Genomic DNA, 24,352 nt, shown 5'->3' with positions numbered 1-24,352 from the left:
CAGAACAAACTTGACCCACTGGGGTTTGAACACACAAAGATAGGTTAGGGCTTCAGTTAATCCCTTGACTTTGATGTGCTCATACTTGTTGTTCAATATACCATTAGTACATAGCTCATCATAGGTGTCTCTGATTTCAACATGATTAAGTTCTTCAACACGACATTTGGTGAAGAATCTCACATCTTCGACTAGTAACACTCTGTCCGGGATGAGTGAAAAGGCGGTTTTGTCATCTAGTTCAGAAGCAACTTTGGGAGTCAAAGAGTATTTTAGTGAGGGCTTCTCTACATTCTTGACAACTATGGCATCTTGGATCTTGGGCGCCATTTGAAGATTTCAGATAAAAAACTAACAAAGAGTCCTTAGGGTTTCAGGATTTCAAATGACAGACGCTTTATACTTAGCAGATAATGGCAACTAGATACGCTCAGTAAACCATCTTAACAATTTGTTGAGATTTGATGTAAATACCTTGAATTTGCTTTGTAGGAGGTTTGATTGCCTTTGAATCGCTTGCTTTGCTTTCTCGAAAACTTGGTAAGTGTAAATGACCGTGAAAATGCTTTTAAGTACACTAAATACCTTATCAGGCTCCGTGTGAGTTAGATCAAAAACATTAAATGCACTTGGTTCCTCTTTAACTGATTTACTCTCCTTTTTTCATTTTAACCAAGTAACCAAACTTCCTTCATTTACCGACTTGACAGACTTCCTATTTTCACTGACTTGACAAGTTTCCTATAAAGTGCTTCAAAAGACTTTGATAGAATTTCAAACTTACTAATACATCTTAACTATGCAGATTTTGAATTTAGTACATAATATAATAGGAATTGTTAAGATTTTAACCTTCGGAGAATGCAGTCCCTTCATACCTTTACCGATTGATTTGGAATAGGAGCACCTAACTTGGTAGGTAAGGTGCTTTCTTCATTTGACACAATTTCCTTCTTTTTCCAAATCATCTTTAATTTTTCTTTTGTTTCCTCAGTGTCTTTTCTAGGTTGATCTCTACAATCTCCAGCTAAGTGTCCCACTTTGTGACAATGAAAACATGCCATACCAGGATTTCTCCTTGATCTTCGGTTGTACATCCCAAACCTTATAAAATAGTTACCACTAATATGTCCATATCTTCCACAACATTCACACCATATCCCAAAGCATAGAACACAATTTCCAAGCACCATTTGCAAGGGGATCCCCTTAATCTGAATGAGTGGAGACCACCAAATTTTATGCTAGTTGAATGAGAAACCATCTCTAAAACATGATCCATCCCACCAAAGCCAAGGTTTGATGGCTTCTCAAGCACGCCAAATGCTTCTGGCCACAAAAGTATCTATTATTTGCATAACATCTTTCATAGTGAGAAGGGTTTGAAAGTCAAACCCCTTCCAAGAAGGCATGTTAATAGGAAACCTAAAGGAAAGCAGTTGTAAAGAAGAATTTTCTAGGTTTTATTACTATAAATGGCTTGTATAATGTATTTGACATACAAAGAAAGGCCCTCTCATTGAGTAGAAAGAAGTTCAATGCCAACAAAATCTTGAAGGAGGCAACAAAAATCCCAAACCACTCTATGAAAGCCATGGTGGTCTATAGATGAGGGAAAAAGAGAGTCTTTAAGAATGTTTTCAAACTTATTGTAAGAGGCTTTAGAAGGAGCTCAATAATCAGAGTAGTAAACATGAGTGGTTGCCAAATTCTTTATTCTTGCTTTGTTTGTTTTCTCTCAATCAAGCTATGGGCTTATTAATGTCATTTCAAAATAAACACCAACGAAATTTATTTTAATTTATTTATGAGAAAGCATAATCCTATCTTCCCATTGAATATTCAAATTTCATGGAAAGAATGTTGTTCACAGAATCACATGCAACTACAAGTCAATTTCATTATTTCTAATATATTTTAAACCATGGTTTATTTAAAAGATTCTTTCATTTTCATTCAAGATCTTATTGCTCAAAAAACTTATTCTAGTCCATTTTGTGAAAAGGCAATTTCGCTTACCGAATGAAAAATCAGGCTATGTGATCATAAATAAAAGATTATGTGTGCCCTAAATAGGTTGATACAATTGTAAATATTTATACTATGAATTTTATACAACATGTATCTTTAGATAAATTTATCTAAAAATGTAATTTTAGATATTAGTATAGAATTAAAGTTTTAGGTTCAAATTATTTCAAAATATTGTTTTAAATTTTGGCGAATATTTAATTTTTAATTTAACAAAAGATAATTATTATTGGTAAATCTTTCCTTTTTTAAAACAAAAATATTAATTTTATTGGTGAATTTTTTAACATCATTTTTTTTGGTAGAAAATATTGTCAAATCTTAGAAAATAATAAGAGTATGCATTAATTACTATTGCAAATCCTTTCATTTAAAAAAAATAGTTTTTTATAGAAAAGTAGAGGCCTAATGGTGGAAATCATTAATGAGTTTAAGGGGTAGACTCTACTTTATTTAGTTTCCACCATTAGTTTAAAATAATTTGATAACCCTCTTTATATTTTGAGAGATAAAATGTACCAACAATTTGTAATACTCACGGGGCCAAAAATTGCTTTTAGACTATTGATTTTCATTGAGGTCAACAATTCAAAAGCAGTTTCAACTCCCTCGAGCATTACTACTTGTAGGTACATTTTACCTCATGGAATTCAAATGAAGATCATTAGGTTATATTTTTAATCGATGGTGGCAACTAAATATTGTTGATAACCCTAAAGTAACTAATAATTTTGATCTATTATTAGCGAATTAATTTAGATTTCTACAATAAATTATAAAATATTGACGAAAACCTTCATCATATTTTTTGAAGTAGAATGTACCTATAGTTTGAAATTCTCATAGGCCCAAAATTATATTTACACCATTGATCTCAATTTAAGTCAATGACCTGAATGAAATTTTAGGCCCAATGAGAATTATAAATTGCGAGAACATGTTTTTTTATGGAATACAACAAGAGACCATAAATTATATTTTAGATCAATGGTGGCAAATAAAGATCTTTTTTTCCTTTTATGAAATGGGTAAAAAACTATTACATAGAGATAATTTCAAATCAAGAAGGGCCAAAATCCTAGTAAAGAACATATAATTGCACAAGCCTATCCTCTACAACTAATTTCTGCAACATGTGAGAAAAATCCTAATGCAAATATCCCCTATCTTCAATATCCCACCCCTCCCTTCAATTAGATGCTTGTTTGGCCAGACAGTTGTCTATTCTATTCCACCCTTAAGAAATATGAGAAAAGATAATATATTCTAAAGACCTACTCAATATTAGAATCTATCAAATAACCATATCATCCAACCACTACTTCTTAAAAAATTTGCCACCACTTCTAAATCATACTCACAAACAATCCTTTTCCAGCCATGAATGAAACCTCTCTCCATAGCATTCAAGATGGTGATAGCCTCCATGTAGTAATTTTTAACTATGTGATGAATAAAGATATTAATATCACCCTAAAATAAATAATAATTGTGATATATTATTCATGAATTAATTTATATTTTGACAATAAGTTTTAAAATTTAGACAATGCTTAGATTATCGAATATTATGGAAATGTTTTTAGTAATTTTTTTAGTAAAATATATATTTTGAAAATCTAAATAAAACTAACATTTAATTTTGTAAAAGTGTGGCCATTCAAGTCACCTTAGAATATGAACTATTAGCCAATTGACAAATATTTATTAGTAAAAAGTTAATGGTCTATAATTTTTAATTTTATTTTTCATTAAAATATTTTTCCTTCATTCCTTTAAATTTTAAATTTTAAATTTCATTTTATTTATGATTTATTTTTGGACTAGAATGCTTATCTTTATTAAACGGTTTAATTAAATGGATTTTTTTTTTTAATATAAGGCATAGGGGCCTAAAACTATATTAATATATATAAATAGATACACAGTATGAGCATGAGATTGTTTAATGAATATTATTGCATTGCCTTAATAAAAAAAGATGATAGGAACAAATGCTAAAAATATTTTGTCCAAAATAGGAAACAATGAGGGTAAAGGATAACCAAATCTTCTCACACGAGCCTAGTGAATGACTATCTAGCACAAAATAGAAAGATTTGAAACAATTTGAGCTACATAATATCCGCAAAGCCAAAAAGTAAAAGATTTTTTCAAATAGGTCTAGAAAATTATATACCCCTAGCAATAGAGCAACCTTATACAAAGCAGGTTTTTGTGTGGCTAATTGATCACCCATGTTGGAATGGCATTTCATAAGGGGGTGAGAAACATGTTGCATCAGAGAAGCCCATTTTCTATGCATTTCCACTATCTAATCATAGAAATGGATGCCCAAATCTTATTTGTCGATAGAAATAAACTTTTATAAAAGATTCATCTAGCTCAAACAAGGCTCTTTTGAATTTAATACAAACATATCAAAAACAAGATTTCCTCTAAAGAAAAGAATTAGAGAAGTCACGAAGCAGATAATCACCTGAGTGACTTGGATAGTGATTCAAACGTGCAACTAGAAATGGAATTACTAATTTAAATTATGCAGTTGGATTTTTTTAGGTAGATATTCTAAATCATTTTTTAATGGTTTAGATAAATTTTCATAGATGGAAATTACCATATTTTATAACTTTCTTTATTGGTGATGGAGTGAACTATTGGGCTTTTAGAGTGTGCAATCTATAAAATGTTGCCTTCTTGTATTATTTTTGCAATTAAAAATGCAACCTCTGTATGGAGATAAATCATGCTGTAATAGATATTGAATAAATAAAATTTATGTGTGTGTTAAATTGAATTTGTGTTTCGTGTCTAATTTTAAATCTACAAAGTTGTATCAGAGTGGGTTTGGACCTAACTCTCTCATGTGAGGGCCCAAGATTACGAATGTGACCTTCTAAGAATCTACTAGGTGTGTTTGTGAGATAAAATTATGGATTTATCTCATTTAGAGAAGTTTTGTCTATGTTTAAAGATTGAAAAATTTAAGGTTGTTGATGGCAGTTGAGTCTAATTTTAATTGTAGAAGTAAGATTGTTGATATTTGCTGGTATTTGATTGTTGTACTAAGAGGTTCATGTAAAAAACCTGAGTGGGTAGTTCAATAACTACATTGATAAAATTATTGGTAGTACAAAGGATGAGTAAAATAAAGTATGAATAGTATCAAGAAAAGGGATGCACAAGCAATGGTTAGGAACCATGCCACTAATATATGAGAAAGGTGATTGAAGATGGGGTGTTGTGGGATGACCTTGCCCACATTAGAAATGAGGTCTGCATATGACAAAAGTCTACGTATGGGGTATATTATGTTGCAAAAAGTGCAACATGAGATGACATCCTTTTAGAAAATTAGTGGCAACCAACAAGAAATGATTGTCAAGTTGAGATCAAAGCCCAGATTGTTTAACCCTGGCATAGATCTTTTAGTAGTGTGCAATGACAACCAACAAGAACAATTATGTGCAAATGAAGTGTCATGAGTTTTATCTTTGTTAAAGATAATAGAGGAAAACCTTGTGATATCTCATAAAGGAGAGAGATTGGTACTTCTATAAGAAGTGTGCCTTGTGGGTCTCTAAGACCTAGTATAATAGTGATGGAAATTTTACATGGTGAGTTACAAAAGATTCGATATATGAGTCTTCTTAGCATCAAGGGGGAGAATGTTGAATAGTGATGCAAGCATTCAACTAGAAATAGAATTAATAATTTTAATTATGTAGTTGGAGTTTTTAAGTAGAGATTCTAATTTTGTTTTTAGTGGTTTTGGTAAATTTTCATAGATAAAATTTACCATGTTTTAGAAGTTTCTTTATTGGTGATGGAGTGAACTGGTGTGCTTCTGGAGACAAAAACTCGATAAAATATTGCCTTCTTATATTGTTTGTGCATACCTCTATATGGTGACAAATCATGATATAGTAGATATTAAATAAATAATAGTTTTTTGTGTGTTAAATCAAATTTATGTTTTGTGTGAAATTTTAAATCCATAATGTGTAGGTCAAATTCTTTCATGTTGTTGTAGAGAGTCAGGCTTGGGATGAGGCTTTCACTAATAAAATCCATCACCAGATACACAACAACTCGATATATGCAAAGCACATCCATTGTATTTGACAAGAAACAAGAGGTCGTTTGTGACAAGAAAAGGGGATAAGGAGAAGTCGTCTACATGAAATATTCTCCAATTATATTCCAAATAAATTCCTCAATCTTGTAGAAAGTGATTCAACATGTTTTACTCTAAATTTCTCAAGTGATCACCACTAACATTAGATATTCTAACCTGGGAATGGGGATACAAATTTGCTAGTTCAAAGGTATTGTCTCCTTTGTAAATAGTTAAAGGAAAGAGGAGGAACCACAATATTGAATAAAGAAAGATATTATTTTAAAGGAATGAGCTAGCCTCCATTTATACTATGCTCATATACTCGTTAGAAATAGTAAATAATTCCATTAAGTGCCCCTATAGTAGAGAAAAGACTACACAATGGATTTCATAAATATTGTGGACGAAGAGAAAGCACTACTTAGCAAACATGTTAGAAGGAAATATATTTGGTGGTATTTTTGCTTCAGTCCAAAGGAATTTGTAAAGGTAGAGAATGAATTCAATAAAAGCCCTATCAATTCCTTCTTAAATGATAATACAACCATACCCAATGCTAATAATAAGGCTCATACAAATTGAATTAAATCAACTAATGATAATCAAATGTCATAAAAGAGCATAGACTAAATAAAGATGATGGGGAATAATCAAACAAAATTTTATTATAAAAATCTATAGTATAATCAAAAGGTTCAAAGCATTAGGATTAGTGAGGTTAAAAATATTTCATAATATTTATTTCCATCATTAGGTATTGAATATAACAACAAGAAATTGTTTCTAAATTGTCGCATATGAGACCTCATATTATAATAAAGAGTGGTTTATCTAATACCTACGATGTTATTTAATATCATTATAATGTTGTGCTAGTGAGGCCACAAGAGCATTATAAGAAGTAGCAATATAGAGAAGAAAAGGACTATTATGAATGAAAGGTTGTAAGATATGAGGATTGGTTAGATAACATTTTAAATCATCAAACAGATTTTAACAATATACATTCCATTTACAAGCACTATCCTTTTCAAGAAATTGGATGAAAGGAAAGGCTCGATCAATGAGTTGTGAAATAAATCTACCAATGGCCTAAACCTTTCCTTGTAATCCATAAAGTTAAGAAATATTTCAAGGAGGTAGCATGTCAATTGTGACATCAATTTTCTATGTATGTAGCTCAATTCCATGATGTTAAATAGTGAATCCTAATAGTTTTCCACTATCAACACCAAAAAAATACTTTTGAAGATTCAAGTGCATGTTATATTTACAAATAGATTCAAATAATTGACAAATTATTTTGACATGATCTTGGTGCAAAATAGATTTGGCTAAGATATCATTGACATAATCTTCTACAGTTTTATGCATATAACAATGAAAGATAGGAATCATAGAATTTTGATAAATTGCACTAGCATTATTGTTGGCTTTATGATGATTGTAATGGATGACTTCATGTGTTGTCATTGATGGCACATGTTTACACACACAAATGTTCACATTGTCTTAGTCATCTTAGTTAAGATAAATCAGTATTACTCCTAAGTCTTTGTATTGCAAAACTAGTATTGTATGTATAGTGAAGTTCAATCAGTTTTGAGGGTGTCTAATCGGTATATGTAGACAACCGGTATATGCAAGAATGGTATGACACCAGCTTGGAGATTCAGCGGAGACCATCAAAGAAGCAAATGGAGGACAATCAGTCTATAAGTTGGAAGAGTTTAACTCTTAACCAGTATCAATGTTCCAACCGGTTTCACTGATTGTGTGATTAGTTATCACTGGTCGTGATGAGTTATTCTTGACTGATAGATTTTGTGGCAATCTGTGATGTGTTATGTTAGATTGTCTAGATAAACTGCACCTAGGAAATTGTGATATGATTCCTGAGCCGACATGAAATCTAATGTCTATATAATGGCATTATAATGAACTATTTTTATGATGTGAGATAGAAGTGTTAAGTTATTGCAATTTATTGAAGGCGTAGCAAAGTATGTCAATGATGTAGATTTGAGTGAGCAGAAGAGAATCTATTCAATAAATTTGTGCTACTTCTAGATCACACTACCTGTTGTTTTCTAATCACTACAAAAGTCATATCCCCTAACCGAGTAAGCTCTAACAAGCTTCATTGTATAAATCCTCTAACAAGGTGATCCATTAGTTTGGGTTTAAAATCCTCTATCAAGGTTACTCCTAACAGGATACTACCTTGAACAGGGTATAGCTCCTAACAAAGATTTGGGATGTTTAACATGATTCGCTCCTAGCAGAGCACTTTGTAGACCTTAACTAATCAGTTACCTATTACTGCAGATAGTTAACTTGTGAGTCCCATCTCACCATGGTTTTTCCTAGTTGGGTTTTCCACGTATAAACACTTGTGTTATGGTGGATGTTTTACTTGTTGCGGATTTTTTAATATCATTTTGGATTACATGCATAGTATTAAGTAAACCAGTTAAGTATCTTTACCAGTCTATATTTAAAGTGGTATTGTTTTTGTTGTCACTGATTGACCTCCCCTCTCAATGTTTTATAAGTCTATCAATTGGTATCAGAGCCAAACTTTCTTAAGGATTAATTGCTTGGAAGGAAACCCTAAAGCCACCATGGGGGATATGAGTTAATCTAGAGATGGCTATAGTGCTTGATGCTACCAAGGAAGATCTTGAAACCCTAAGGGTCAGATTTAAAGCTTCACAAGTCAAAAGGAGAGAGCTGACTATGCAACTATTAGAGATATCTGATAATAGTTCTTCAGATGAAGCTAACATTGATGCATTTGCTAAAGAAATTGAAAAACTAAATGTTGAAAAGCTAAATCTCAGGAGAGAGCTAGAAGCCCTAACAATCCATGTGAGCCAAGAGATTGAAGCAAGAAGGGTAGCTGAAGACCTAATCAAAGAAAGAGATCATGAGATTGCTAAGATCAAGAAGGAGAATGCAACTTTGCATGAGCATTGGCATGGAGAGAAGGAAAATGAGTCTTTGCAACTACATCTTGAAATTGCAACATCTCTAAGATAGACTCTGACAAAACACAATGAAGATTTTACCAAAGAGCTCACTAAGGCTAATGGAAAGCTAGAAAAGTTCAATAAGAGTTTTACTATGCTGGTTGAGTAGATCCAATGTCAAAGGATGAAAGGTGACACATCTGGACTAGTGTTCAATACATTTGAGAAAGGAGAATCTTCCGGTACCAAGAGCAACATGGACGATGGTAAAACAAATCCTAAGGGTAACAAGCCTACTGGTAAGAAAGATTTTAAACTCATTTTTTTTATCTGTCACAAACCTAGACATACTGCTAATGTGTGTAGAAGCAGACCTAATGAGAATACAGGATATAATGCAAATGCTAGGTATGTATCTAGGATATTTAAAGGTCACTGTTTTACATGCAACATGTATGGACATAGATCAGTTGAATGCAGATATGGAGCAAACAATCCGACACCTCAAATAAATCCAAGACCTAATGGTGATTGGAGAAGAACCTATGATAACCAGGGAAACATGAACAGGTAGAAAACCTATGTCAACCGGTTTAGTCCATTTGAAAAGGAAAGTTTAACTAATGTGATTTGCACTATTTGTAATAATTATGGTCATGTGGCTATGAATTGTAAAAGGAGAACTGGAAGAGGTAATGCAGGACTTTGGAGATCATCTGGAATGACTTGCTATCATTGTCACAAACTGAGACACATGACAAAGTTCTTTAGAACTAGGAAGAGAAAACTGGTCAACCACTCTAAAGATAAAAAAGGTAAGCAAAAGGTCAATGCTAAGGAAACCCAAGAGGAGATGAACATAATCTAGAAAAAGAAGAGTGAGGACAAGCCTAGAGAAGAATCTAACCCTTCACCTAATGTGGAGAATCCTGCACTAGAGAACTAAACCTTTCAAACAGGTCTAAGGGGAGCATAGCAGTAAATCTGGTTCTGAACCCCTTGAAGAATGTGTGGTAAGAGAGTTTTGCATTTTGAGTTGTTTTGTGATAATTCTTGATATCTTTGTCTATCAGTTTTTTAAAAGATTGTCAACCGGTTATATACTTGTTAGTATTGGGATGTTTTGTTAAGTGATATATTAGGGTTTGTTACCCTATCAATTGAGAAATTAATACAGCGGGTAAGTTTATAAAAGAGAGTTTTACTATGTTATTTTTATCCTAATTGCATTCAAAAGAGAGTTCTTGAGCACCTACTGAGCGAAAAAGAGAATTGCTAGCTGATTGTAGAAGGATTTGTGTTGTGAATCAAAAGATTGAATTGGATTCAAAGATTAATAAAGGTGAAATGGGTGTACATTTGAGAGATCAACCAGAAACCTTGGTAGGGCGGAGGAATTAAGATATTATTTTGTTAATCTCTCTCAAATCGAGTTTATCCAGAAGGTCATTGTCATCTAAGCAAGTAGAGAGACTTATGATTACAGCTAAACCTATGGAGTCTATGGAATCAGACAAAATGGTATCATATAATGCATTATCTCAAGTACCTGATGGTGCTATGATAAAAGGTAATTTATCAAGATACATTAACTGTAAAATTAAGGATTTGGGATCACTATAAATTTTTTCTCAACTAAAATCCTTGTGTGATAAAAGAGGCAAAATAAAACTTGAGTACATTAGGGTTTATGAAAAGGATTTTCACAATGCAGAGTATTTTCTTGAATATTTTAAAGAAGAACATGTTAGGACAATTCTTAGTCATGTGCATGGAGAAAATATGTATCTTGATAGGTCACACACAATCATGAAGGAAGCAATTCATGCAGTGATAGGTTTTTGGGAAACTGATGAAGTTCCAAAGCTGAGGAAAATTTCAAAAGAGACCGTGGTTATACAAACTTAGACTACGTCTAATGGTCATGCATTTTTATTCAACAACATTAAAGACCCCGCAGTTAGACTTGCAACTATGGTCATTGGTTATAGGATATTTTATTCCAATACGATGAACAGTGTGCCATTTGTTGTTGTGCATACAACTTATAGGATGATTGTTGAGAATGCAGATTATGACCTATGTGAGGCTATAAGGAGCCAATTGATGTTGAGCTTGCAATCAATTAAGAAAGACAATAGTCAAAATTTGAAATTTGGTCAACTATTTATTGGTCTATTCTTCTATTTTCAAAATTTCTTACTGGGAATTGGTGACATTCAATGGTCAAAGGACATACCGGTAACAACTCAAATCAAGAACAACATCAGTGCTATAAAGAACACATTTTATACTACAATGAACATATATTTTAATGAGATCCAAAATAAGATGAGCATGAGGTCAAAGCTAGTTGAAGATGTGGTAAAACACTTCGGAAAGGATATGTTTCACAGTCACAAGAGATTTTTGTCTTACGGAAGCCGTAGAACCCAGGGAAGATGAGATGGATGAAATGAGTTATGAAGTTAACTATGTCTTATTAATCAAATATGCCAACAACCTTTTGACATATCCCAAGGATAAGAAGAAGAAAGGACTGGGAACATACAAGCAAATAAATGCAACTGCTGAAATCAGTACTACCAAAGAGAAGAAGAAGAAAGTTGGGCAAGTATCTTCACTGACTACCGGTACACGCGTGACAAGAAGCATTCAAGTAAAAAAGGAACTATCACCCAAAGTTCATTGTACGAAGTAGACTACAATGAAGAAGAGAGGTAGGCAACTTATTCTTCAAGCAGAATCTAAGGATACCGACACTGAAGAAGAACCCAAGAAAATGAAAGCAACTGGTAAGAAAGCCAAACCATTAGAAGACGTTTCAAAGACAAGTATTCCTATTAATGTTTTATCTTACAAGCCTATGATTGATTTTAAGAAGACATTGAAAACATTACGGAGGAATAGGTTTGATAATGTGAAATTTTTTTTTGATTAATTTGATGATGTTCAAAAGCAACAAATTGTTCAAGAGATAATCAACCACTTGTGTCAATACAATCGGTTGCCTCAGGATATTGAAAAGGATATTTATGATTCTTTGTATTATATTCTTGCAAATAAGTGGAAAATGGTTGTTGACCAAGATCAAGAAATTATTGATAATGTTTTCATTCAATATTTTCCTGAATTATGTAGAAATGGATTATTAGCATTGCTTGATAATTTCAAAGGACAGTTTCATTCTAAGGAAATAAGATTGAAGTTATTGAATGGGAAGGTTCAATTTGTTGAAGTTGAAACTCATCAGATAGCTTGAAATTTTCAAAGGATGCATTAGCAGATAAAGTCTCATAATGATGACCAAACAGAGACAGGAGATCGATCGGAGCTAGACGAAGAAGAGATTATTCCACCAGATATTGTCTATTCTATTAAGCATAATAATGACACTACTTCTCTACTGGTTATCTTTGTAGATGATACTGATAAAATCCAGGACACAATTGATACAATTACTAATATTATTGTACTAGTTATGGAACCTTTACAACACCCGATCATTACTGTTACACAGGAAGCAGTCAAAGCACCGGTAATTCAGTCTAGTGTGGATATTCAACCACCACCAGAAAAAGAATACTATGTAGAAAATCAACTACCACTGATTACTACGGATACACGGGAAAAACAAACAAAAAAAGACTTAGAGAAAGAGGAACCTAAGAAAGAGGTTAAGTGAAGGAAACTGAACATAAAAAGGAGGAAGTGAAAGAGAAAACAAAGGAGAAGATAGAAGAGAAAATAGATGAAAAGGAAAAAGCAAAGATAAAGAAGCAAATTGATGAAGAGGATGACTCAATAGGCATCAAAGGGCCTATAGATGTAGATAATATGACTGCATATAAAATCATGGAGATTGCAACAGTGATGCAATCTAGAGTTCAAAAGAAAATATTGAAAGAGTAGAGGAAGGAAGCAGGAACAATTCAAACTGTCATTGAGATTCTGTAAAGTCTTCTACCGGAGGCTGACATTGGAAATTTGTCAACTCCTATCGGCAAGCTTGGCCAGTTGGTTCCTGATGCTTCTGACCAACAGAACTCCCTTGAAGAAGTTGCTCAAACTTTATCTTAGAAGAATTACAAAAAGAAGAAAAAAGAGCAAATAATGAAAGATATTGATACAGGGAAGATTTCTTTATCCCTGAATAAAGATCTTTTGAAGACTGCTATTGAAATTGGAGGAATGATACTAGCCTATACATCTAATGTTTTATTTTTCTATACTAATTTGAAGAAGATGCGAGAAGAAATATGTAAGTAATTTTTTATGCAAATTTTGATATAATATATATGTATTTTACTTTCCAATTTGGCATTGTTGTCAAAGGGGGAGTAGAAATATGTATGTGCTGTGAAAATTTTGTATGTATTCTTAAGGGGGAGTAAGAGTAAATATGTTTGTACAATTTTTGTAAGCACACTTAGTTTTAAAGTTGTTAAATTTTATAAGTGTTGCCATCAATGTCAAAGGGGCATATTATTGGCTTGATGATGATTGTAATGGATGACTTCATGTGTTGTCATTGATGGCACATGTATACACACACATATGTTCACATTTTCTTAGTCATCTTAGTTAAGATAAATTGGTATTACTCCTAAGTCTTTGTATTACAAAACCTGTATTGTATGTATAGTGAAGTTCAATTGGTTTTGAGGGTGTCTAACTGGTATATGTAGACAATCGATATATGCAGGATTGACATGACACCAGCTTGGAGATTCAACGAAGACCATCGAAGAAGTAAATGGAGGACAATCGGTCTATAAGTTGGAAGAGGTTAACTCTTAATTGGTATTAGTGTTGCAACTGGTTTCACTGATTGTGTGATGAGTTATCACCGGTCGTGATGAGTTATCCCTAACCAACATATTTGGTGGCAATCTATGATGAGTTATGTTAGAGTGTCCAGATACACTGCACCTAGGAAATTGTAATATGATTCCTGAGCCGACATGAAATCTAATGTCTATATAATGAAATTATGATGAACTATTTTTATGTTGCGAGATAGAAGTTTTAAGTTGTTGTGATTTACTAAAGGTGTAGAAGAGTATATCGGTGATGTAGTTTTGAGTGAGCAGAAGAGGATCTATTCAAGAGAGTTGTGCTACTTCTAGATCACACCGCTTGTTGTTTTCTAATCACTACAATAGTCTAATCCCCTAACTGGGTAAGCTCTTATAAACTTCATTGTACAAATCCTCTAACAAGTTGATCCATTAGTTGGGTTTAAAATCCTCTACCGAGGTTACTCCTAATAGAGATTTGGGATCTTTAACAGGATTTTGTCATAGAAGAGCACTTTGTAGACCTTAACCGATCAGTTATCTATTACTGCAGATAGTTAACTTGTGAGTCCCATCTCACCGTGGTTTTTCCCAATTGGGTTTTCCATGTATAAGCAGTTGTGTTATGGTGGATGTTTTACTTGTTGTGGATGCTTTAATATCATTTTGGATTGCATGCATAGTATTAAGTAAACTAGTTAAGTATCTTTACCGGTCTGTGTTTAAAGTGGTATTGTTTTTGCTGTCATGGATTCACCCCCCATCTTAGTGCTTTATAAGTCTATCAATTATTTGCTCCCAAAGGCATGAAAACTAAACAAAATGTTCTCTAATGTGTTATACTTTTTTTTTGCATTAATCTTAAGCATCAATAAAGATTTGGTTTTATCTTGAAAAATCATCCATTAATAATAATAAAGCATTACAGGTAATGGAATAAACTATCAAGTCAATGTTTGGAAGATGAAAGTCATTTTTGAATTAGGATTTGTCAAGGCCTTGAAATTCAGTTCATATTCAAATCTTATTATCTGGCTTAGCAATACAAACAATGTTTGAAATCTAATGTGAATACTAAGTAGGATGGATAAAGCTAGCTTGTTGAAGCATTCAAATCTCTACCTTAATTAATAAGGAAACCTTAGGATTCATCTTTGTAATGTTTTCCCTAATAGGCTTGGCATCACAAAGCAACGCAATATTATGCATAACAATTTGAGGATCAATACAAAATATTTCTAAATCATTATAAGAAAAGAGTCCAAAAAATGCATGCAAGAGTGAAGAATTAGCACATTATTCATCATATTCTATGTATTTTTCAATTTTAATCACTTTTTCATCATTATGAGGATCTATTTTGACATCAATTGTATCTATGTGAGAAGATTATTATGTTGAGAAACATACATTGAACGAGGAAGTTATTGGGTCATCTATAAGGTATCATTGGGTAATTTAGTGTCTTTCCTAAAGTAAGCTTCATTTGTTAAAAGGGTAAATTGAAATCTAAAATTATGATGATTTTGAGATTGATTATAATAAACTTTGAATAATTCAGCTAAGAAATTATCCATATAAAAGATCTAAAATGAAGGCATGCTAGAATTGGAACTAATATCAATTAAGTAGGGATTGACTTAAGAAAGAGATTTAGAAGAAATAGAGATCAAATTTACATTGAGAGATAGTCTATGCGTTCATTTGGTCTTCTTTGAAGGATTATATCTATGTCGAAACGAATCTTCATGCATGTAATTTTCTAAAGGGACTTTAATACCTTATTCATTTGCACCACAACTATTGTCTTTATATTTTCTCATAGCTAATATATGGAAATAAATACCATAAAGAGATGTTATTTTTAAAGATATGGTGGCGCCTTATACATATTAATGTCATGGGAAGAATAACTAAATGACTTAGTTGAAGTAGAACAAGAATAATTAGTTGAAGTAGAACAAGAATAATTAGTTGAAGTGGAAGTGGCCACAAAATTGTTTTTTATTTGCTTAAAAAAAGTTAAATCTTTTGTAGGTACCTCCATGTCATCCTCTTTTTTTTTGGTTCTAATGCTGTGATTTTATATTGTCCCACAAAGGAAGTTGTAAAATCCAATGAGCCCTAGTCATCCTCTTATAGTATCTCTTTAGGTGAAGAAGTATCTTCAATAGGATATAGTGTTTTTTTTTTGGATTGGAAAAGGAATATAATAATTTAAAGCATATTTAGACACAACTTTGGTTTGTGAAAACCTATGTAAGTTATTATCACCCTCTAATGTATGCGTCTTATTTTTGTAAATAACTAGAGGTTGTGATGAAGAGTTGAAGAAAACACTTGCATTGAATGAACTCAAGGTCTACCTAGAAGATGATTATAGGTGAGGGTATTTCACATGACATGGATAGGTGTACATGTAAAATGATAGGAACCATCTTAATAGGAAATGTAATGTTACCTAATTATTATCTATAAACATTAATAAAGCTACTAATAGAAAGAGAATCGGGTTGATTGAGATAAGAATATACTTTGATTTTATGCCACAAGTCAATGTTACACACATTAATAATTGATCCATTATTCACTAAAGTTTATCTTATTGTAGTACCATCAATAATGTAAAAAAATCTAAGAGGACGACATTGGTTTTGAATTTGTAGAGAAAGTAACTCATATTAGGAAAACACAATATCCATTTTAGTTGCATGAATATATTCAAACAAGTTTTTTACATCAGCATATCTAATTTAGAATTTGGAGAAACTATATTTAGCGAATCTTCTTTGAGCATCCCATGAAATCTAGGTGAAGTTTGAAGCAACTAATAAAGAGATATCTTTGCTAGAGTAGAATGACTTTGTTCAACAAAATATAGACCTTTCCAAGATATTGAGTAAAATGAGGTGTAGGAGGAAGCAATGTTTGAGAATCATCAAGAGAAGGAAAGGGAACAAATTTTATAAGATTGTCTCACTTATTATTTCTTGTATTGTATGTGTGAGAAACTACATGATAAAGTATGTTGTTGATCTATCTCATCTCTTTGGGTGATATGTTTTACATAATTCAAGATGGAAAAAGGACTTCTACCACCTATAACAATAATAATTGGTTTATTTTGATGTTGGGGAACATTAGGATGAAGATGGAAAACAATCTTAGGCTTCTCAAATTCATTCTTATAACTAGTCACATGTATCATATTCATTTTAGTCTTTGGAAAAATGTTAGTTTAGGAGTCATAGTGGATAACACAATACCGATGAAGTCATCAAGGATCCATCTAAGATATCATATTCATCACTACTAAAAGGCTCATTGAAGGTATTAAACTATTGTAATCCAACATGGTTGGATAGCTTACACTCTCCATGAAAGGGACTATTTTTTTATTTTTTCTTTCTAATCTACTAAAATAAAAAATATTCTAACTATTATAATGAAATAATATAATATAGTGAAACAAAGAATTCAAAATGTAAATATAATATAAACATATAGAATGAAAGATATAGAAATACATACATATTAAAAAAAAATTTATTTTTTTTTTATTAAATGAAATGGAAATGAACATAGGAATAAAAAATTATGCAAGCATGTTGACTTTACCAAAATGGTTTTGATGAAAAAGAGATGGAAAACCTAGATATCAATTCAAATATGACCAAACCCTCTTTCAGTAAACATTGGAATACAAACTAGAAAAGTGGGTATATGCATGACAAACTCTTAGTAAAGGAGAGTCAAACAACCCTTGGGTTTTATTCCTATCATTTGAAACATTTCTTTTTGGATTCAAAATGTAGACAAACTAGGCCTAATGATGTGTAAATAAGCGCATAAACAAAAACAATGTATAATACAAAAACTAAAATGATAAAGTAATACAAAAATAGAATAGAGAGTTGAATATACACTTGTGATAAAGAGCAGAGTTGAAACTTAGTGTAGACTCTTGCTAGGTGCCCTAGTCCTAAATGATAATCTGATGAATATGGAGTCCAAATCTAAAACTTTGATAGTCCGTACTATCTTTCTCTTAAATAACAATCTAAATGGGGAGGACTATAGTGTTAGGTGTCCCAATCTTGGAGGAATAAGAAAATAGTTGTTACTGTCTAGATGTTTTCTAATAAAATTTGCAAATTGATTATGTTTTTGGGTCCTAAAAAATTTATGTGTGTTCAAACTCTATCATAGACCTATATTTGAATGTGCACAATAGAGAAAATTTGGAGTTGTGACTATATAGGAGCTTCCCTCAGTTAAGTCCCCATTTTGGTAGTTTCCACCTCCATGAATAAAAAAGTTGAATTTGAAAATAATTATGTGAGATTTGAACTTGAAGTTTGTCTAATATTGTGGCAAGCATAAATATATAAAAATAAATAAGAGTTCTACTCAAGTATCCTTGGATTAAACCCTAAATGAAAGAATCCAAGGTGATGCATCAATTAACTCAAGAATGGATGACTCACATAGCTCAATGACAAAAAGATAATTTGAAGTTAAACAATAGAATTGTAATGATGACATGACATCATTCTCAACCCCTTAGGGAGAGGTACAAGCCAATCAATAGTCAATCTCTCTATCATCCTGCAACATTTCTTGAAGTTTCCATCATGCTGTATAAATATTGATGAAGACATGATGTTGTTAATTTTTGCTTTAATTTGTAGATTTGTGGACTCATATCAGGAATTAGTTTCGCATCATAAGTATATAATTACATATCACAAATGAGAAAAGATAAATTTATTTTATATAAATTACAAGATTCTAACTAATAAATGATAAACTTTTTATGGTCATATCCTAACATTGAGAGTAGATATAGAAATTCCAAGGCTCACACTTTACTCTCCCAAAATTTTAGTGAAGAATTGGACTACACTATGGAAACAATAGCCATAGTCCTAACAAAAAACATTCTTTAATTTTAAGGGAAGTGAGATAACAGGGCCTTGATATTGGATCTATAACTTATATTAGGATTGATATCATTTAAGTGCTTGAAAATGTGCTTTAAATTTTGAAATGAAATAGGACCCATATATATTTCAAATGATATAATAGAAAGAATGCACTTTAAATAAGGGCCCAAATAGGAATGTGCTAATGCTTCAAAATAAGAATTGGACTTATATTATGGAGATAAATATTAATTTAAGGATAGAAATGGTCCTATAATTGATAGAGAAACAAGAAAGACTAAAATGTTCTCTAAAAGAGTGTGAAATTAAACTCAATAATTATAATTTTAAATCATTACAATTTAAGATACTAAGCATTGTTTCAAGATAAAATAAATGTAATACAATAAATACTTAAAGCGATAGGTTTAAACATGCATATAGCTTAGAATATAAACATAATTCTAGTTTTCATTTGGGAATACATAGATAAATAAAGGGATTTATTTTATATGTCATCCTTTGTGATTTTAAACTAACTATAGGCATGTTGAGAGAAAAAAGAAAATAAAAGTTATTAAATAGATTATAACTAGCATTATTAAATTAACAACAAATCAAAATATTTTTCAAAAAAATGATATCACATTAACATAAAATACTATTAAGATGGTCATCATTTTTAAATTTTTTATTGACATCATGTAGACTAACTTGCCAATAATTTTTCATAACTATTATATACTTGTTAGGCCCAATATGGAAAGCTAATGTACTGAGAGGGGAGGGGTGAATCAGTACTTCAAAACATTTCTTCAACAATATCTTTACTATTATGCATAAACCGAATAGTGCAGTAACATAATATAAAACTAAAACTATAGATAACAATCATACATGATTCACTCCATAACACATATATTTTTGATACGCAGAAACTCTTGGTTAGAGAGAAAAACTACGGTGGGGATGGCACCCACAACTTCACTACTGCAATAATAAAGAGTGCTTGATTAGAGCTACATGTTTAGCTATTTCTGATAGCTTACCCTGTTAGGAGTAACAAGATCTGTTAGATCTACCTTGCTAAAGGATTTTACAACACTTCACCTAAATGTTGCACCTAGTTAGAGGCTTTACAATTTATAGACTTGATTAGAGTCTTTTACCCTGTTAAAGGTTTCTCTTTCAACTTCACAATATTACAATAAAATCATTACAAATATTTGCAACTTTACATATGGAATGTTATAGAAGATTCTATGTGCTCAGAATAGATTACCTTTCTTATAGCATACCTCAGTAACCCATATAGTAACTTGGTAAACCCTTCTATTTACTCTGTTCTTCGACTGTTCTCTAAAAACCTTCTCCGTGACCTCTGTGTCTCTATAATAGTCTTCTTCCACTCATGCACACACCTTTAAATCTTAACTCATGCTGTATAAATAGATCTCTTATGATGGTGATCCAATTCATTGCTTCGATCTTACAAACACGATTTATTGAATGAATAACCATGCAAAATATTTCATTGGTTAGATAACCTCAAAATCATACACAATCTTTAAGTGCAATTTCTAATGTAATAACGGTTAGATGTGCCTCGATCTTGTAACACGTTTTCATGTGCATGTCCAGGTTCAATGAATCTGGTAACACATTTCACTCGGTGTAAATCAACTCGGTGTGTCATCTTTGTTGCTTGATAAACATGTAAAGATACTCGGTAGACAGCTCAGTGTATACTGTGTTCTGTGACTGCTTTCTTTTGTAACCGACTAGATTGTACATACCGACTGAATATTTCAGTAATAGATAACCGACTAGAGTATATAGTATAACTTTGACATAAAACTAATGGCAATTTGATAAGTAGTAACAATCTCCCCTTTTGACATTAGTTGAGATGTTTGACAAAAACTACTTTCAAAGTTATAGCTCAAAAATCTATATACTTTGCAAAATGACTATACTGACAGTATATACAATAGTCAATAAAATAATATATCAGATATACTCCCCTTGTCAATATATTATACATAACTCTGATTTTGCATGCTTGGTGATCTGTTCTTCTATGCTTTGCTTACTATTCTGTATACTGCTCTTGGATACTCCCCCTGTATACTATACTTTGAATACTATATCATTCTCTCAATACTGTATCAAAACTGTAGAACTCCCCTAATATATTGTATCGCTCCCCCAAGATTGTATCATATTACTCCCCAAATATATGGTATCACTTCGCCTTTTCGACAAACATCAAAAACTTAATTTCCATTCGGGGGCAGTAACTGGTCAAAAATGGATTTGTACTTGGTTTGGGCATCGGTGAGAGCGACAAAGAGTGCATCCTTTACATTGTCCATTAAAGAATTTTGTGCTTGAATATCAGCCAATAGTGATATTAAGCCATCTAGAGTGCTTCCCTCTTGAGTAGTAGATAAGTATGTGGCTCGGTTGATCTGTTATTGGACTGATGAAAGATGTGGAAGGAATAATGTCTGAAGTGTCATTACGTCCATCCTGATCTTGTGTTCTTCATTTCTTAAGTCCAATTGTGGAGCCATGAGCTGTTGAAGCTTTGTATAAAAATTCTGAATTGAATTTGGCTTGGTGGTCAACTTATTTGAGAGATCGGTGATCTCTTTCTCAATTGCCTCTGTTTTATTCTAATGTCTTTAATGAATAAAGAAAATGTGCAGAGTTTCTGAAATAAATAATGAATATGCTTGAGTTGAGGAGTCAACTCAGCAATAAATTTGACAAGTTTAACTTTGCCAATAGCTATAGCTTTTTGTACCTCTTCTATCATTTTGGCAGTGAGCTCTTTGTCTTTCAGCTTGCTCAAATACTCTGATGCATCTACTCCAGATGTCTCTATCTTTGTTAGGAGTTCATCCAGTTGAATGTGGATGGCTACATCTGTTGATACTGTAGCTTCAGGTAGCATATCTATTAGGAGTTCTTTTACCTTCTGAAGTACTTTATTTTTCTTTTGAATGGCCATTTGCTTCTCTTGTTCGGCCTTTGCTTCGCATAGTTCATCGAAATCATTGAGTGCTTTCCCCTTTAATTTTTCTATGTCTACATTGGGCAACACTATTAGTTTTGACAAATCAACTTTAAAACTATGCTTCTTCACTTTCTTTTCTTTACCTTTCACCAATGGAACTAAGACAATTGCTTGTGAGGCTTGATTACCCTCGATAGGTTGCTCAATAGAGGCAACACTTTGATCGGTTCCTTTAGCCTCTATAGAGTCCTTCAGTGTCTCGGTACTTGGTGTCTCAGTTGCAACATTCTCAGTACCAGAAGATGCTTGAGATGTCTTCTCTTGAGTAGTACCTTCTCTTGTTGGAGATTTGTGACCTTTAGTGCCTTGATCTGTATTCCGAGGAGTTTCGATTGAGACAGGTTGCTTGACTGGTGGATAAGGCTAAACTTGTTCCAAGACTAATTCACTAGATACAAGTTTTGCATATGCAGTGCCTTCTATCATTTCCTAGTCTGGGGCCTCTGAATCCATGACATCTTCATCTATTTGAATGGTGTTAGTAGGGTCTTGTTTGGTAGCATCAGGACCTTGCTCGGTGACATCAGGATCATGCTTGGTGACATCAATGATTTCAACTATAGCTTGCTCACCGGCATCCATGATTTAAAAGATTTCCTACCACTTTTCTTTTGTCTCATTTTCTATGTCAATATATAGCCATTCATCATTTTTAAGGCTCTTTGTTTGACAAGAAAATTTGAATTGTAGGTTGTTAGATGTTTATTTTAGCTACTGACATATCAGGAAAGAGATGGACTAGACTTCTTTCTCTGATTTGTTTCTCTGAGTCCATTGCATACTTCCACCTATTATCAATATGTAGATATAGTTCACTTGGAAGTGACTTAGCTAGTTCCAATGGAGCTAACCAGAACTTTAGAAGTGTGCAGATGATAGCTTCTTCAATTTGTCTCTTTTCATCATTGTTCTTGGTTTCGTACTTAACATATCTAAATCCTCCAAATCCTCCATATTCTTTTAGATTAGCACAGAAGTGATCAACACTATGTACATTTACCTTCTTGCTCTTGACAATCTGGAATTTGCTTGCATCCTCTGATTCGGTATCACTAGACTCTTTTGCCAAAATGAGTCTCCGAGTAGATTTCTTGTACGTCTTTGTTAACTTGGGAACAGTAACACTCTTTGTCTTCTTACTCGATGAAGCTACAGATGCTCTAGTGTTAGGTCGCTTTACTGGAGGTGGAGTCGGTGAGACTTTTGATGTGTCCTGTTTCTTTCTCTTTAACACTTTACCCTTAGGCAATTCAGTGCTCAGTGTTATAGCTACCTCTTGGGCTTCAGATTCCTCTTCGGTAATGGCAATGGTGCCTTTGACAGGTGTAGAGGAAGAGTCTTCTCTAAATTTCTCAGACAATGCCTTAATCATCTTTGCTGCCTTTCTTGTAGCTTTGGGTACTACAATATTCATCTTTACCTTTTCCTTTACTTCCTCATAGGTACCATACCTTAGCTCGGTAGCATGTCTGGGCAATGTAATAAATGCATCAATTTGCTATTTTGTGATCTCAAAATCAATCTTGTAACCCATTGGTGACAAAGATTGAGTCCTCGGTTCCATAGCATTCACATAACAGTAATCGGTGTCAACTTCAAAACATATATCATTTTTGTATTTCTCTACTAGCTGGGGTGGTATCCTATAACTATTATGCATTTTCTCTTGAAATTTACTGAAGTAATCATCCATGATATCATTGAAATTATCTCCTAGCTTCTTAATGAAGTCATTAATCTGATGGGTGATTGGTCGGTGTAGCTTCCAAACAACTTTACTGACTAATGGAAAGAATTTTTCAAAGTAGAAGAACATGCATACCAGTAGTGATCCAAAATTTAGAGTATTAGCCAAGTTGTTCTTCTTCGGCTTCCTGATGGTGTTCAGATTTTCAAATAAGTTCTTCAGCAATACCTCGCATAGGTCAATTTTCATTTCCTTTTTCACAATTTTGTAAGCCAAGTCTACTACTGCATAGGGAACACTGTTTTCCCTTGCCAATTGGAAGAAATAGTAACCCATTACTCTAATGGCAAATTTTAGTTCTTCATCAGTTACATTATTCAGTTTCAATCCTCTGCAATTAGATTCCTTTCCAGTTAAACTGATCAATTCCTTCTGTGATATCATCTTCTGGGCTCGGGCATGATCATAGATAGGGTAACCAGTAATCAGATGAATGATTTCCTTGGTTATCTTTAATGGTTGTTCTTCTAGCCACATGAAATCATCATGAACTCTACTCAGAACAAACTTGACCCACTGGGGTTTGAACACACAAAGATAGGTTAGGGCTTCAGTTAATCCCTTGACTTTGATGTGCTCATACTTGTTGTTCAATATACCATTAGTACATAGCTCATCATAGGTGTCTCTGATTTCAACATGATTAAGTTCTTCAACACGACATTTGGTGAAGAAT

Source organism: Cryptomeria japonica, chromosome 10, assembly GCF_030272615.1.
Source record: "Cryptomeria japonica chromosome 10, Sugi_1.0, whole genome shotgun sequence".
Lineage (NCBI taxonomy): Eukaryota > Viridiplantae > Streptophyta > Pinopsida > Cupressales > Cupressaceae > Cryptomeria > Cryptomeria japonica.
Note: the sequence above shows the minus strand (reverse complement) of the source record.